The 18,850-nt window shown below is 36.8% G+C and overlaps 2 pseudogenes; both read left to right on the forward strand.

Moving 5' to 3' along the window:
- The first annotated feature begins 468 nt into the window (after positions 1–468).
- On the forward strand, positions 469–3,330 carry LOC149225799 (uncharacterized; annotated as a pseudogene).
- A 5,498-nt stretch (positions 3,331–8,828) lies between these two features.
- Positions 8,829–18,397, forward strand: LOC149225800 (kinesin-like protein KIN-5C; annotated as a pseudogene).
- The last annotated feature ends 453 nt before the right edge of the window (positions 18,398–18,850 follow it).

Raw genomic sequence — 18,850 nt, forward strand, 5'->3', positions numbered from 1 at the left:
TTTTGATCTGGAAATATTTTAATTATGTAAGTAGATTCAGCTCTACATATACCCACACTCCCCCAAAATCAAATCAGAACTATGGAAACGTTGATCTGGATCATTCCTGCAATTTTGTTGTCTCTGATCGATGGACCTATTTCTAGTTTATGGATACATTTATGATCTAGAAAAATTTTAATCATGTAAGAAGATTTGGCTCTACGTATACCCACAATCGCCCCAAAATAACATCAAAACCATAAAAATGATGGTCCGGATCATTCTTGCATTTTGTTGTCTCCAATCGATGGACCTGTTTCCAATGTATGGATACATTTCCAATCTATAAAATTTTGTAATCGTGTAAGAGGAATCGCCTAGGGCTTTAATGGAACTGTAGCATGTGGAAGGAAACAAGTCCCTAAGGTAATGCAAGTTTTTAGTTCATTGAGAGTTGTAGAGTGATAGTAGTAGTATCCAGCTTCAATGGGTGGCCTGTTGCATTTGACTATGTTGGAAGTTGTAGTTTTTCTTGTGGTTTCTCTGAGCCAGTTTGGGCTTGAGGTGAATGATGATGTGTTGGGACTCATAGTTTTCAAGGAAGACTTGACGATCCAAAATTGTCCCTTGCTTCTTGGAATGAGGATGATGACAACCCATGTTTGTGGGCAAGTGTGGTATGTAGCCCCAAAATAGGAAGAGTCATAGAAGTGGTGCTCAACAGAGGTCTCACTAGGATTCAGTCCCTTCACATTCTCTCTCTTTCCTACAACAATTTCTCTGGCGATATCAATATCATCAAAGATCTGGCACAGAGTCCCAAACACAAAATCATGAATTTGAATCACAATGCGTTCTCTAGTGCAATTCTTGCCCAACTCTTTCAATAATGTGATACACTTAGAGTCATTTCCCTTTCCCACAATGCGTTGCAAAGTGCCCTTCCTTCTAGCCTGAGCTCTTGTTCCAGTTTGACAACATTGAACTTGTCTCCAAACCATCTGTCTGGGTCTCTTCCTGGGTCAATTTCGTCACTGAAAAATCTAAGATCACTGGACTTGTCCCACAATTCCTTTGTAGGAGTTGTGCCTGTGGGTATTGGGGGTCTCAGTACTCTTCGAGAGATTCATCTCAAGAATAACAACTTTTCTGGCCCTTTGCGAGTTGATTTAGGTGATTGTTCTCTTTTGAAAATTTTAGATTTTAGTCATAACTTGTTTTCAAGTGGGATGCTAGATTCCCCAAAAGGGTTGAATTTTGTTTCAGCTATGAGCGTTATCACTAATTTGTTTGTGGGAACTATCCCATCATGGATAAGAATATTGAGAGATCTCAAGTCTCTAGATTTGTCAAGAAACAGTTTCACTGGATAAATTCCCTCCATTTCCTCCCTGCAGAATGTTAGGCTCATCAATGTATCATATAGTAAGCTCTCGGGACCCATTCTGGAATCTTTATTGGGTTATAGTAGGCTTTACTTGGTTGATTTCAGCAGGAATGGATTTACTGGAAGCATTCTTAGTGAGTTGTTTCAGTTGGGTTTACAGAACATATATTTGTCATGGAATTTTCTCAATGGGAGCATTCTGCAAGTTGGTTCTACAAAATCATACCAATTTATGAAAGAACTGGATTTGTCACACAATAGCTTGAGTGGGGAAATATCTCCATCAATCACTTAATGCTCCAATTTAAAGCTATTGAACTTGTCAGATAACCTTATCGCCTCGAAGATTCTGTCAGAGATTGGTAATCTTAAGTCACTGGTGTCTTTGGATCTAAGTTATAATCATCTGTTTAGAGCCATACCTGCGAGACTTGGTAATGCTAGTGCTCTTTCAGTGTTGCAACTGGATGGAAATTTCTTATTTGGACGAATTCCTACAGAAATTGGCGAATGTTCATCTTTGGCTTTGCTAAGCTTGGTAAACAATAGTTTGACTAGAAATGTACCCAAGGAATTAGCCAAGTTTAGTTGACTGATAAAAGATTAATTTGGAAATGAACAATCTTACTAAAGAATTACCCTAGCAATTAGGGAATTTGGGTCATCTATTATGGGTAAAATTTTCCCACAACAAACTTAAAGGGAGGATATCAAAAGGCCATATATTCAACACATTAAACATGACTTCTCTTGAATGAAATGCAGGCCTATGTGGATTGGGAGTGAATTTTACTTGTCTCGTGGTTATGCATAAGACAATAATTCTAAATCCAAATATGAGCGGGAGTCCAACTGAAGGAGGAATTCAAGTGATTAAATCTAGATGCAGTGGAATTGTAATATCTACATCAACTATGATTGCAATAATATCTAGAGATTTGTAATATCTACAGAAGTGTTTTTGCAATAATTGCAATATCTGCAATAGCTACGATTACATTTGGTGTTGTTGTTGTGACTATCCTGAATATAAGAGCACAATCCAATTCAAAATCGATGAATCTTATGCTTGATAGCTTTTCTCAGTCCCCATCCACTGATATGGCTCTAGGAAAATTGGTTCTGTTTACACCCAACTCTGATCATGCATCTGAGGATTGGATGACTAGCGCTCATGCATTGATTAACAAAGATTGTGAGCTTGGAAGGGGAGGGTTTGACATTGTGTACAAAGAAGTCCTAGGGGACAGGCGAGAAGTTGCTATAAAGAATCCGATGGTTTCAAATTTGGTTAAATCATAATAAGACTTTGAGAAGGAGATACAACTTTTGTGTAGAATCAAGCATCCAAATCTAGTGAATTTTCAAGGCTACTACTTGACACCATAATTACAACTTCTTATATATTAATACATTCAAAGTGGAACTTTGTATAGTCGACTTCACGAAAGATCCCAAACAAATCCCCTGTTAAGTTGGTCAAATCGGTTTAATATAGCTTTGGGAACTGCAATGGGGCTTGCAAATCTTCACCATGCTTGCAAACAACCAGTCATACACTATAACATAAAATCAAACAATATTTCGTTGGATGAGAATTACAACCCTAAAGTTACAAATTATGGCCTTGCAAAGTTGTTTCCCATGCTTGATAGATGCGTTATTTGTAGAAAAATACTGAGTGCATTAGCATATATGGCACCCGAATTTTCCTGTCAGAGCCTTAAGATAAATGAAAGATGTGATGTCTATGGATTTGGGGTGTTGTTGTTAGAACTTGTTACAGAAAAAGGCCAGTTGAATACATGGAGGATGATGTTGTGATCTTATGTGACAATGTGTGGTCATTACTAGATGAAAGAAAGGCACTGACTTGTGTGGATTCGACTTATTTTGTAATTCAGTGGAGTAATGTAACTTATTTAAGGAAGAATAAGAATGTAGCTGACTTATGTGCCTAATATTGATGGAAGAATGAGCTTCCTACATTGAGGGTTGAGATGGCTCAACATAAGGCTATGATGAGTCTGAAGGCGCAAATTTGGTAGTAGGTGACTATTGTTTCTGTGAGTTATCCTGCTCATGATCTGCAGTGGTATTGGATCTTTGGGTTCTTTGTGGATCTTGTCTAAATATTTCCTAGAAAACAAAACATTAATAAAAATATAAAACATTAAAAATTTAAATCTAATATATCAATTTATATTTAACTAATTACGAAAACTAAACCACAAATTTTTCAACTTAACATTCTTATTGGGGTATCTTTGCACCTTTTTGGAGCAATTGATAATATTAACATTAAGAGAGAAGTTTTCTCCAAAAAAATAAGCATTAATAGAGAAGCTCATAGAGTTTAAATTCAATACATACATCGATGTTTCCTTCTCATTCGTCCTGCTCCTGAATTCTAGAGAGAGATAATACAAAGAAAATGGAGAAAGAAACCCTCTCAAAATCACAAAGTACTAGAGCGCAAGGCACTTAGGATGCGAGCGGGAACACAGATTTTCAAACTGGAACCCTTATTATTAACCATTCCCAAACCCTCCTATCCTTACCTGACCCTCTATTAGGTTTCTTCCTTTGGATCTTCTTCATCCATTATTTGTGATTATAATAAAAATGTCGATCTGTGTTGGTTTGAGGGGGCTTGACCCAAGTTCAAAGTATGTTGCGCACCAACAAATCCCTCAACTTCTGGCCCTTTCGGCAATGATATGCAAGCATATCATAGTCTCACCCGAAGCAGTTATGGGAGGCTGCAGAACCAGGCTTCTACAACCGAAGGGATATCCGCGCAGTGGCGCCATGTATTTACTTCTACTCTATATTGATCTTATAGCTCCACGTGCATAAGAACTTCACATAGATGATTAATTTAACATAATCACATTAAACCCATAAACTCTAAAAAATAACAGTATATCTTATAGTTATTCGCATAATTCAGTGAAAATCATACATAACGATACTAACAACAACAAAGACTGAACATTGAAAGATAGAAAATTATTCACCAAAACTTATTCTTTATTAATATAAATATTCAGTATATATACGTCTTCAACCTGCACACCCAGTTGTAGGTGGTTTGTGCACTCAGATGTAGACTCTTCCAGGCCTCCACGTACTCAACTGCAGAGCCTTCCCCAAAAATATAGACCACAGATACAAATATAAAGATTCAATTCACTTATGATGATATGATTCAATTACAAAGTATTACATCTTCTTATATAAATTTCATATTTACAAAAGCCATGGTCCACATCCCATGGATCCATAAAACAAGGACTAATACCCAATACCGTTACAAAATAAACATTTTGTCCCATCCTCAAAGCCCTAAAATATTGTGCGATGAATATATCTTCCCCAGCTCCGTGTGGTCTGCTCCTTCTTCTGCAAGGTATTTTACCCAAAACTTGGACCAATTTGGGCCATGCCCAACAGGCCCCCAACACTCACCCATGACTCATCCCAAGTCACTCAACTTCGACACCCTTGATCTTTGTTGTGATCCCGTTGTACACCGCGTTGTACTACTAGACCGTTTCTACCATCATTTTTTCTTCTTACCGAGCCTCCTTCAACAAAGCTTTTGTAGTAGGGCCAACAGTATTTTGCAATATTTCTGCTTCACTTCTCTTTAATTCCTTCAGCCTCTCATCCACTTCCTATAAAAGTTGGAGGGCATCCTCCTGCCACGATTGAGTCCTCTCCTGCAAGATATGTGATTTTTTTTTAAGATCATCTATTTGCACCTGGAGGTTCTTTCCTTCAGTAATGTTGGCAAGCCTCTGCAAGACTGGTAAGGTCTTCACAGCTATCAGGATCTCATCACGTTTCTTCTACTTGGCCTACAGTTCCTCCTCAATCTTCAAGACATTTGGATCCTCCTACAGTGACATCCAAATCCTTACCGTATGGTTGAGAAACTTTCCATAGTCTACCACCATATCAGATATGCCTTTCAATGTTGCGTTGAGATCCCTTTGTCTCTATTCCCGAACCTATGGTGGCATCACTGGCTGCAACCTTATTTGTAGCTCTGATATCTACACTTCGTATTCAAATTTCAACTTAGCCATAGTATCCTTTGAGTCCTTGATCGTGAGGGTGAGCTTCACAACCTTTTCTACTCGTGGTTCATCCTCCCAAACCTGCACATATAGAACTGTGTTGCAAGTCTTAACAATGGTTGTCTCTAGCTGTTCTCGTTGTTGCCTTACTTCCTCCCTATCCTTGACCAATTTCTCCATTTCCTTCTTCATTGATGCTTTTTCTGACTCCACCTTTGATTTTAACAACGACATATGTTGTTCTCGTTCTTGCAATTCTGCGGTGATACCTTGGCGAAATTCATGCAACATATATAGGAGTAACACAGGGACATTCATCTAGACACTGTGTTATGATTTGGCTCACTCTTTATCTGTTGCTGCTTCAAACATCAGTGCCCCAACTGGCACGTGTAACATCCTAACTCTGTAAGTTGTTTCCAGTCATTGTTCTAGCTGCAAGGGCTAGGTTAACTGCTCTAGTTGCCTTGCTGCCTGCGGCAACACCTTCAGCTCCACAATGCCTTGCTGCACCTCAGCCAAGATCGCTTTGTAGTGATCATCAATCTTGTCCCAAGTTTCCATGTTGATCTCTTGGATCTTTTCCTCTATTTTGTCGATGTCCCCATCAGTGAGGATAAGCAACACTACTCCCTTACTCTTATCTACCTTCTACTTCTTTCTTGGCCTCATTTTCACCACAAATGGTGAATCTTTTGATACCTCTGCATCGTTGAGGTGTTTGTTGTGTTCCTATCCTCACCCTATTTCTTTTGTCTCTCCATCAACATATTTTCTACTCATACCCGCACCCTACAAGGTACCCTTCTCTGTGCCAACTGCTCCAACCACTCCATTGGGTGGAGTCATCAATTCCTCTATCTAATTCCGAACTACCGCAAGGAGATCATCTTATGTTACTAGGTATGGTAATGAATGCCATGTCTCTGTTGGGTCCTTCATCGCTTTCACATACGCTCTGTGAAAGTCTACCTTGAACTCCACGATATGGCAGTACTGTTTATACAAGATCAGTGATAGTTTGGGATACTGATTAACCACCATATGCAGATCCATTGCCATGATTACAAAGAATATCGTATTCTTTGTTGCACACGTCGACGCCTTTGTAAACCATAGCGAAGCATACCTTGGTTCTTCGCACACATCTACCTCAATAGTCGGAAATTAAGAATATTCCAGCTCCTTCTATGCAACAAGTGCAATAAGAATTAGCAGTCAGGAATAGTGGAAGGTATTTCCTTCTTCTTGTGCTTCCATGCAATCCATTAAAAACTCCCCACATAGATAGGCAACCCAATTGAACTGTACCCTTGCATTGCACTGCTCAGCCAATGACACTACTTCTGCAAGCACATCATTGACCCTGCACTTCCTCACGATCTTCCCCACTAGGATATGTGCGGCTAAGCGCACACCTTGATGCTCGATAGAGTTTATCTCATATCTGTGGGATTTCTTCACTAATCCAAACTTTTCCTTCATCATCTAGGCCATCTCCTTGTCTTTGTTTTTACCCACGAATTCATTTGCAAGGTCCTTTCCTTGATATGGCAGCACTGTTATTCTCCTGATGAGAATCTCATCAATCGGGATCCTCATACCTAGCCAAATACAATCATCATGTACCAGTGTGAGGAGCTACCACACATAAATTGTACTGAATGGACTTCAACTGAAGTGTGGCACATTCAGCATGTTCAAGAGCACTACTCTCTGCACTCCCACAACCCATTGTTGTGGTTCCAATATTGTAACTCCGATATCTAGGTAGTAGACTTTCTTTAGGTACCAACTGGGCTCAAACTGTGAGTATTTTCTTCTATCATTGAAATCCCAGTCTTTCATTTTGAGCTGGGGGATCTTCCCCAACACTTCTCCTTCAAAAGGCACCTCCTCCGACAATAGTGGTATATAGGTAGCGAATTTCCCTTCATTTGTCTCCCTAAATGACTTTGTGCCCGACTTTCTCGATGGAATGTACCATGGGAGCACAAAGGGAATCTCCACATCCTTTGTCTCCTTTCGCTGAAACTCAGCTTCTTCGTCACTGTTATCGACCTACTGAGGTCCCTCATATTGCATCAGTTTCTTTCCTTTTTTCATAGGATTTTTTCCTTTATTCTCCACGTTCTTCGTCTGCAGTTCCTTCTGCTTCTTTTTCTGTGGTGATATTCTTAATTCTGTAGGAGAGACCTCAGTCGGTTTCTTCTCCTTTGTCTTCTGTGATTGTGATTGTGGTTGTGCCTGTGCTTGTGGTTGTACAGGCACCTTTCTTGGTTACCTTAAGCGCGTCAGGGAAATGGGTACATTCACCCCTACGGTCTTTGCTATTTGTGAATCCATGATACTAGCTAGCCTTTCTTTGTAAATATCCTAACCAATCAGACATGCAATAACTCTTCTTCACTTAGGCGCAATTTTTGATCTCTCTAGGCAGTAAAGTGTAAAATGTGGCACGGGATGTGGTTCTTATAACGATTTAGAATTCCTAGGCTCGTGATTGCCTTTGATTTAGCTCATTTAATGCAGGTATGGGTTAGAAATAGCCAGTTGTGCTTTATAAACTATTTTCTCTCATGCCCCTCAACGGTAATTTCCTTTTAACGGTGCCCTTTTTCCTTGCAACGATCATATTTCCAGCTAACTTCGTCAGATTCCCCTTTGGCATAGTCACCTATTCTTCATCAGAGTTCCTTCAAACTTCATCATACTCCTAAGTATCGCACAGTAATCTTCCTTCGACGAAGTCCCTTCTTGCAGAGTATTTTATAGTCTCGTGCCCACTTTCAACTGAAGGTGGCACTAAGACTTCCTCCCCTTCATTTTTCAGTGTGAAGCTCCAGGGACATATTCATCCCTGTATATCTTCAATCTACTACCATTCACTCATCCTGGAATCATTTGACCATTCAACTTCGTGAGCTAAACAACACCCCCATCTGAAATGTTCTTGACGATATATGGCCCCAACCAATGTGTTTTGAATTTTCCCAGGAACTTCGTGAACTTACTGTCATATAATAATATAAGATCCCCTTCTCAAAATATCTTATTTTTGATATGTCTGTCATGCCAGGCTTTCTCCCTTGCTTTCTACACTTGCTGATGGAATCCTGCTATGAATCTGTCTTCTTCTAAAGCTAGTATCTGCGACATTCTTTCCTTCATCATGTCAAGGTCTGCCATATCTATGACAACTACAATTCTTAGACTCGACATAACGTATTCCATAGCCATAAATTATTCTTTTCCATATAACAACCTGAAATTGGTCTGCCCAATCAATTTATTACATGTCGTTCAGTATGCCCACAACACTACTAGAATCCTCAAGTCTTAGTCATCTATGTTTACATTGCACACCTTGGTCAATGCATTCTCCAGAATCTTGTGGAAATATTCCACTGTCCCATTTACCTGAGGATGATAGGGAGTTCTCTTCTAATGGTAAACTTGAAATTACTCAGTTAGTGCTTCAATCATCTTATTAAAAACTTGTGCCCCCTGGTCGCTCATCAAGATCTTCAGACAACCAAACCTGGACAATATATATTCGAAAACTAACTTCGCAATGGTTTCTGAACTGCAATCCTTCATCGGTTTTGCCTCAGACCACCTTGTCAAATAATCAGTCGCGGTGATGATATATGTTGCACCAATCCTTTTCCCCGGCAGACTAATAGGTCCAAAAAAGTCAATTGCTCATTTATCAAAATCTTGCAAAGTCACCTGTGGTACTAGTGGCATTTCATCTATTCTGGATGGATTTCCTATCCTTTGGCATACATCACATGCTTGAAAAAAGTATTTTGCATCCTTATGCATTGTAGGCCACCATAATCTAGCTCTCAAAATCTTCTACGCAGTGGCTTTTCCTCCATAATGCGCACCTGCGACTCCTCCATGATCTTCTGTCATAATGCTATGCCTTTCATGTTTAGGAGCGTATCTATGTAGTACTTCAATGGGTCCCATTTGCAATATAACACATATCAATTTATATTTAACTAATTATGAAAACTAAACCACAAAGTTTTTAACTTAACATTCTTATTGGGGTATCTTTGCATGCTTTTGGAGCAATTGATAGTATTAACATTAAGAGAGAAGTTTTCCCAAAAAAACAAGAATTAAGAGAGAAGGTCAGAGAGTTGAAATTCAATACATACATCGATGTTTCCTTCTCATCTGCCCCACTCGTGAATTCTAGAGAGAGATAATACAAAGAAAATAGAGAAAGAAACCCTCTCAAAATCAAAAAGTACAGGAGCACATGGCACTCAGGATGTGAGCGGGAACATGGATTTTCAAACTGGAACCCTTGTTCTTGACCATTCCCAAACCCTTATTTCCTTACCTGACCCTCTGTTAGTTTTCTTCCTTTGGATCTTCTTCATCCATTATTTGAGAGTACAACAAAAATGTTGATCTACCATGAGAACGACAAGGTGTCCATGTCGAGGTTCTACTCCATTGCAGGTATGCAGGTTTTTCACTGTCATTCCTTTTTCACTTGCATTTTATTTATAGTATTTTTTCTGAATTTTTCTCCTTCCATGGTGAGTTTTTTTATTTGGCTAGGTGACTTAGGCCATTTAGCGAGGAAGAATTGAGAAGAAACATGCCTCCAGTTGTGACATGCAATGACTTCCAGCAAGAAGTTATCATCTGTCAAAATATTACTAGCAAGCAAACAGATTGAACATTTACATTCAACAAGGTAATGTCCTAGACCTTTTGTAAATATTAATGGTAATAGTGAGCTTGTATTTAACCCTTAAATAGGGATTATGTAGCTTTCATTGGATGCAAATCCAACGTTTTTTTTCTTTCCAGAGTTGGAGGAGCTAATGTATGTTAGATTTGCATCTAACAAAGGCTTGTAATCCTTGCTTTTAGTCTGGCATGCACAAAACAAAATTACTTCACATAATTTAGTTCTTATTCAATGGGAAAATATGAAAACAACTCTATGATGAATGATAAATAATGAAAATTTTCCTCTGCATCGAAATATTGACATTCAACGAGATGTATTGTAGTTGTGTGGAAACTTAAAACTGCATCATATAAAGAAGCTGCAATGGAAAATTATGTTGTTTCGCCCAAATTTTATCTCAACGTGGTTTTATTTTGGAAACCCTCCTTTCTCTGAAGGTAGAAAATATTTAGACACTTTGAAAGGGTTTGAAGTGGCCAAGGAGGCCTTGTAAATAGACATATTTGCCAATCTTTTTATATTTTTGGAGCAGCTGTGCCATATTCTCTTTGTATTTAAAATATTCTCAGTAGTGTACATTTATACCCGCCTAATTTTGGATCATTCAATGTTTAGAAAAAAAAATATTTACAACAAATATAACCTTCAAAATGCTCCGGGACCCAGGTCTAATCCTTATCAATTACTTCTACGAGCCTGAGAAACACTTCAATGGTGTATAACCTCTGTAAACATCTTAAACAAATGACCTTGACCGCTATTAAATTTTGAATTGTTTTTACTAAGTTCCTTAAGTGACAAGTTTTGACTCTTTTGTAAGTCTCCTTCAACCAAATTGGTTTAAAGTCTCCCTACAGCTTGGTTGAAAATTATGCTTGCCATTTTTTATTTAAAATTTGAACAAAGATTTTCCAAGTGTTTTCCTGAATCAAGAGATTTCTATATAGCTCAGGGTAGGATCTCATGGTTTTCTCGATGAGAAACACATTTCGTTTGTTTTACATGGATTTATTTTGAAGAAAATAACTTTGAGAATCAATCCTCTTCACACTAGTACTTTTAAATCAGAGTTGTAACTATTTGAATTGGCACTGAATGCATCATGAAAGTCTCATCATACTAGTTGGAAACAAACTATTAACATTTAGAAAAATGGAATGCTCATCAAATTGTTTCGAACCAACTGGTTATGTTTTGTAGAATGGTCAAGGATGAGTCCAAAAGTCAATTTGCGAGAATATATGTTTTTTGTCAACAGAAGGGAAAAGGTAGCATGCTAATGATAATTGTTATAGAAAACTATTTATGTAGTATCGACTCTCTAAAACAATACATAGAATGTTGACAAATATATATTACAGGATATTTAGGTGACAATTAACCAAGAATGTTTCCCTCTCAATTCACCATTATTTACAGAGTTATAGCGGGTCATCTTCCAGTTCAGTAGGTACCTCCAAAGGTACTATCCAAGGTCTGGGAGCACACATCGTCAGGTTTTCACTTTATACAACAGTCTCCTTGTGTTCTTGTGTGTAGTAGAGTGCGAAGGAGGTGCAATTAAGGGCCCCAATCTTAGTTTACTCCCTGTTTTTCCACTTTCAGTTCCCTATTATTCCAGATTTATAAAATTCTAGTTTAAGTCAGTTTTATATTTCAATGCATTTCTATTTTTTAGTTGCTTTTCTATTTATGATTTAATTTTCTAGTTTCATGAAAAGAGTACTGTATAGGTTTTAGAGAGAGGATGTTGATCCAAGGAGAGGGTAAAGGCAAGGTGTGTGTGTAGCCCACTCCAATCCAGGTGTAGTTCTATAATTTTCCAGTTTCGGGAAAAGAGCACTATATAGGTTTTAGAGAGAGGTTGTTGATCCAAGGAGAGGGTGAAGGAAAGGTGTGTGTGTATCCCACTCCAATCCAAGTGTAGTTCTATAGGAGGCCAACACACATGCATATGCTGGACACTTCAACCCAGGTGCACATGGTTAGGTTATTTTTATTGTACAACCCAAACCTCCTTTATAAAGAGAGGCAGGGTCTCTATTCTTATTCATTTTATTCAGTAGAGATTAGTGAGTGAATAGAGTTCTGATTTATTACTTCCAATATTTCTTGTTTTCAGATTAATAAATAGTGATGTGATTTGAATTTCAGATATGTTGGAGTTGTTGTTATGATTTTCAGTTTTATGTGTTTCAAACTTTCAATTCCTAATACAAATCAAATTGTAGTTTTGATAGTACTTTTATTTTTTTGTTATCCTAAGTAGGTTGGTTAGGTCAGATTGATAATACTGTTACTGCATGCCAATAACATCAACATGGTATTAGAGTGGTGTATATGAAAGTTTCTAGACGTTGTGTATGGAGAGAATAACTCTCGAAATATTTCAGACGGTGTGAAGCCCAAGTAACTTTAGGGGTTGAGGCAAATCCAAGCTAGTAGTTGTCACATGTGGACCTGAGAAGGGTTGAGAGGGTGTTGATGCCCAGGATCCTCTAGTGATTAGAAGATTAAGTTTTACAAGACATTGGTGATTTGCAATCAGGGTAAGTTGTGACTTTGATTTTTATTTTTACTGATTTGTTTATTAAGGTTTTTCTTGTAGAGTTGTAGAATTGGCCATTCCTAGTATGCATGCATCTAGCATTTGGAAGGTGATTCCAACTTTGTACCATGGAAATGTAGTTTGAAGAATATCCTAAAGCTTTAAATTTTTGGTGCCTTTTGGAAACAAGGGTCATGCTATCTACATGTCCCAAAGATTTAGTGAAGTACATTAAGATTGCAGTGAATGTGAGCTTGTCTTGTTGGGTTCGATGAAAGGTCATTTGGTCCCTCATATCGTTAGGATGAAGATTTCAAAGTATATGTATGATGTCTTGGGAACCCTATGCTAGAGTGTGAACATATATGGGAATATGTTCTTGAGCAAAAATCTCACCACGACTTGCATGAGCAAGACAGATTCAATAGCAAGTTATTTGATAAAGTTAGCAGAGTTGAGAGACCAACTTGGTGTAGTTGGTGACAAAATCAAAGATGATAAGATAATTTAGATTTCTTTGAATGGCCTTAGTTCAACTTGGCACCACTTTTTCAGGTTATTTATTGGTGGGAAAATTCATTGAATTTGAACAGTTGTGGGATGTCTTTCACTGGGGAGGAGTTGAGACCATAACAAGTCTCAAATGGTTTTGAGGATGAATTACCAAAGAGGAGGAAATAAATGAGGACTTGAGACATGGATCAAAAAATCAAGGAGGAAGAATCATGTTAAGGGAAGAAATATTGAGTCATATCAAGTGCATCAAGTGTGAATATATGGGAAACTATGCATCTTAATGTCTTGAGAAGAAGATGGCCAAGAAATAGCAACATGATTTTGTAGAAAGTCTAAGTAACAAGACATGTCCAAATAAGGCTTGTGTCCCATATCCTATGTGGTGGACACTGATACATGAGGGAATGTTTCTGACATGTGTCTTATGGACATGTTCCCTCACCATGTCCCTTGTAAACGAGGCTTGTGTCCCATAAAAACATGTTTTCCCATTCATTTGAGCTCATTTCACTCAATAGGTTGGAGGTGTGAGATGTTTTGGAGTACAACTTAGGGTTATTGTTAGTGTAGTCAAAGTGCTGAGGAAGTGGATTTGTCCACCAATATCCAAGTTTTTCCTACAAAAATCCATTATCTTCCTCATTTCACAGAAATCATGACTAAATCATCAAGGGAAACTAGGAAAGGTCAAAGGAAAGGGAGGAATTTCCCCAATAATGTTGTTTCCCTTCCTTCATTTTCTTCAGGGTCTGTTAGTGCTCCATCTGTTGGAAGTGGGGATCCAACAACATCAAATTCTGGAAAAAACATCTTTTACCAAGAGAATGGACTCAAGAGAAAAAGTTGTATGATTGAATTTGTATCATTGTCATGTAAAATAGTAAATGTTTTAGTTTCTAAATTCTAAAAGAAATTGAATCTTTGTCTATATTTCATTTTTGTATGTGGAATTCACAAAATAGTGAATTCCACATACTCATATATATATTCTTTGTATGTTGTATTTGAGTTCATCATGTCTCATGTTGGACACTTATATTTCCATGTGTTGTGTCATGTGACTTAGCAGGAAGTGTAGATTCTTAAAGTGTGAATGAGTTGACTGCCAAGCTTGATACTACCTTCTCTATGGTGTCATGTCTTTCCATGAAACATAGTTTTTGGTGTCGGGTGGAATGTGTGCAATGGATCTTTGATACATATGGCTTGTGGGAGGAATGCATGTGGAGTATGCCACATATCTTGTTAAGGGATTGGCCTCCACGTCTTTCTAGATGCCTTAAAGTGATGTTTGAGTTAATTTCTATCTTGTATGTTCCTGATTTAATGAAGAGCTTGCTTTAAGTTTCTTGCATGATAGATTTATAGTATTTGGTTGAGTTTGATGGTCATCAAGTTACCATTGAAGACAACATCCAAAAAAGTAAAAAATTGACCTTTGCAGCCTATTCATAGATCTGGTTGAACAAGTATGGTATGATGCCACGATGGAGGAGAATTCCTTTAGCCTCGAGGAGACAATTACAAAATTATTTGTGGAATCAATGATTGATTCCTTGATTGTAGTTGATAGGAGTATGGAAGAATGCCAAGATAAGGTTGTTACTAAAGGATTCTCTCAGGGATAGGGAGTTTACCTTGATGAGACTCTTACTCCAATGGTTTAAGGATTCTATGAGGAAGTGGGAGTTTCCTTGGATGGGTTGATGCATGCATCACTAGTTTTGGATTTTGGTATCAATGTGTTTGTATTCATGCTGGGATTTTATAAATTTAGTGTAGATGCCACTTATTTATTTGATAGATCTGATAAACTTATTTTGGCCATGTATACATATGAGTTCATAATTGTAGGAAATCTAGAACAATTCATGTTGTGGTGTGGGAAGACTTTGATCAGTGAAGTTGACATGAAGGGAAAAGGATGTTGGCAGGTTGTTGATGTGGTATTTCTTGTATCAAAGGTTTTCACCTTGAAGATTCCAAAGAGTGTTTAGAGTATAGAAGGAAACAATGATCTATCTTCATGTTTCTTTAGTTTTATAGGAAGTAAACAATTTGATCAAGCCCCAATGGGGGGGAGGTTTGTGATGCAGTAAGAGAATCTTGTGTTTGGAAGAGAATATTTTTTTTGGTAAGAGAGAGTGTTAGAGTTTTTGTCCTAGGCACACTTGTTAGTTCAACATGCACTTGTGAATGTGTCCAAGACTTTGGTTTGCATAACAATAAGTTAGTACAACAACATATCCGTACAATATTCTACTTGGGATCATGTGTGCAACAAAGTGTGAGGGAGGCATAATTAAGTAGGGGAGTAGAGGGCACATGCATGCTTCAGTCTTAGTTTATTTCCAGTTTTGCCACCTTCAATTCATTGTTGTTCCAGATTTAGAAAATTCTAGTTCAGTTCAATTTTCTATTTTAGTTAAGTTCTCTTTCTGAGTTATTTTTCTATTTATGATTTACTTTTCCAATTTGAGGAAAATAACTTTAAATAAATTTTAGAGAGGTGGGTTGTTGATCCCAAGGAGAGGGTGAAGGTGAGGTGCATGTGTAGGCTACTCCAGTCTAGGCACATTTCTCTAGAAGGGAAGCTCATGCATGTATGCATGCAAACTGGGCATTCTAACCTTGGTGCTTAGGGTTAGGTTATTTTTAGTTTACAACCCTAAATTCCTCTTTAAAGAGAGGTAGTGTCTCTATTATTAATCATTTAGTTAAGGGGGGAGAAATGATGACTAGATTAGGATTCAAATATTCTAGTAGTTCCTGTATTCATAAGAATAAAACATTGACATGATTTGAATTTCAGATATGTTGTACTTATTGTTATAATTTTTAGTTTGATATGTTTTAGTTACTAGTAAGAGTTAGATTTACCATTTTATAATACTTCCAATTTTTTGTTGATCCTAAGGAGGTACCGTTAACATGTGTTGAAAATTTCAAAGCAATTTTTTTTTGTAATCCATCTATGTATAGATTCTATGTATTGCATTTGATTAAATACACATAATATTCTTGTTTTTAATATTTCATGTTATTTTTTTTACCTACATGTATTACTTTGTTTCTATAAGTAAGAATTTGTGTGTTATGTAGTTTATGTCCTTGACCTACTTTCCTACTAAAAATGGAAAATTCCTACTTTTCTTTCCAATTAATATTTTCATATATGTTTAATAAGTAACCACTGAACAAAGTGAATATTTTGTTGAAATTCATCTTACAGCATATTCATCCCATTTTTTGTTGAATTTTTTGGATGTACTATAAAGCCTCACATTAAGTAATGTAAATATTACTATATCTCTGTCTCTGCAAATTTAGCTACATGAAAATCTCATAAATTGTAGGTATTTGGTACATCTACACAAGAGAAGGATATCTATGATCAAGCTATCATTTCAATAGTAAATGAAGTATTATAAGGTTTCAATTGCACAATCTTTACCTTATGGCCAAACTGGCACAGGAAAAACTTACACCATGGAAGGTGAAGGGAAAATGTCAATAGTAAGTTTTGATGCTTTTCTATGAAGATAGTTTTTTAATGATTCCCAGGGCTACATTCAATTATCTGATAAATTGCTACATTTCTATTTTCCAATTTATACTTTTTACTGCAAAGACTTATTTGAAATCATGACTGAATAATTCTAACTGGTTTTCTAGCACAACATCCTCAAGGGGCACCTATTAAATTGCACTTAATTTATTTGTTGTCATCAATTATAAAATGTTGGTCTTTTTAGATCTAGCAATATATTGGCCTTAGGTGGAAACTTGATGATGGAGGTATAACCATTGTACCCATTGCATTTGCAGAGTGCATCAAATGGGGAGCTTTTATCCAATGCTAGTGTGATTCCAAGGGTTGTTAAGCAAATATTTGACACCTTAGAAAGCCAAAATGTTGAATACAATGTCACCTTCTTGGAGTTGTACAATGAATAAATCACTGACTTGCTTGCACCTGATGAGATATCTAAGGTTATGTTAGATGATAAACAATGAAATCCCTTAGCATTGATGGATGACACAAAAGGTGGGGTACTTGTATGAGGCCTTGAGGAAGAAATAGTTACCAGGGCGAATGAAATATTTACTTTACTAGAAAGAGGCTTTGCTAAGTGATGAACAACAAAAACACTTCTCAACAAGAAATCTAGGTAAAGTAAATCCTCTCCACGTTGTTTCTTCTCATCATATATGGGATTAGTTCTAACTTCTAGTTCTGAATAATTTTTTTCTCTTTACAGTCACTCCCATCCATTATTTTCTTTCACAATTCGTATCAAAGAAGCAACACTAGAAGGAGAATAGTTGATTAAGTGCGGAAAGCTTAATTTGGTTGATCTTGCTGGTTCATAAAACATATCTCGGTTAGGAGTCAAGGAGGCGAGGTCATTCAAACTATCCAAATTTTAGTAGATGGTAAATTTCAAGCTTATTTTTGTACTTGGTATATAAATTGGAATGACATCTAATAGATTATGGTTTGCAAGGTTGGAATCTGGTGGTCAAATATTACTACCTACACAACATGAAAAACTAAAATTGAATATTCAAACTTAACTAGATTATGTGTGAGATATTTAGTGTACACTGCATACATCCTAGGAGGGACTAAAGACAAAAAAATATTTGTAATTTATTTAATGAATTCTGAAAGGCCGTGCAAGGGAGGTAGGGGAGATCAACAAAAGCATACTAACATTAGGTCGTGTTATTATTGCTCTTGTGGAGCATCTTGGACATGTTCCTTACAAGTATATTTGGGTTAGTTTTTCAGTGGCATGTAAGTAGTTTGACCCTTAGTGTAATTGAGAATGAAATTAGACTGTAATTTTGTATCTAACTTTGAAAAAGGGTGCAGGGATAGTAAGATTACAATATTGTTACATGATTTGTTGTGTGGGAGGACAAATACTTTCATAATAACAACTATTTCACCATCTTTCCAATATCTCGAAGAAACTCTCAGCACTTTGGACTATGCCCACAGGGCCAAAAATATCAAAAATAAGCTAGAGGTCTCATTGTCTACCCTTTCTGTTATTTTTTATAGCCATATTTGTATTCCTAGCCGCATACTAGTACTTCATAGATCTATATCATATCTTGGGGTTTGGTGTTGGAACTTGGGGTTGTGAGTTGGAAATGGAGTTTGGTGTTGGAACTTGGGGTCGTGAGTTGGAACTATAGAAATGAAATTTACTTTTTAAACAAAATAAAAAAGTTTTTACTAAACCTTCTTCTAGTGCTCATAGACCCGATAACTCTAGAAATCATTTTTCTAGATTGATGAAATTTATTTTTTAACTAAAATAAAAACGTTTTTAATAAAAAAATTCTAGTGATAAAAACCCAATAGCTCTAGAATTCATTTTTTTTAACATTCTTGTTCATATTACAATTCTAAAAATTCCATCTTACCCAATTTTCAGCTAGACTGCAATAATCTATGAGATAATATGAACCCACTCTCTAGAGGTAATCAATTTGAGCATTTTTAATTCTTGTTGGCACCTTTCAAACTTTGTTTCCATGTTTTTAAATCCTAAGCACCACTAGCAGACAAGGGATATCTTTCCTTCCAAATAATT

This window comes from Pinus tabuliformis, chromosome J, assembly GCF_031772625.1.
Source record: "Pinus tabuliformis cultivar Carrire ecotype Pingquan chromosome J, CPIR1, whole genome shotgun sequence".
Taxonomy (NCBI): Eukaryota; Viridiplantae; Streptophyta; class Pinopsida; order Pinales; family Pinaceae; genus Pinus; species Pinus tabuliformis.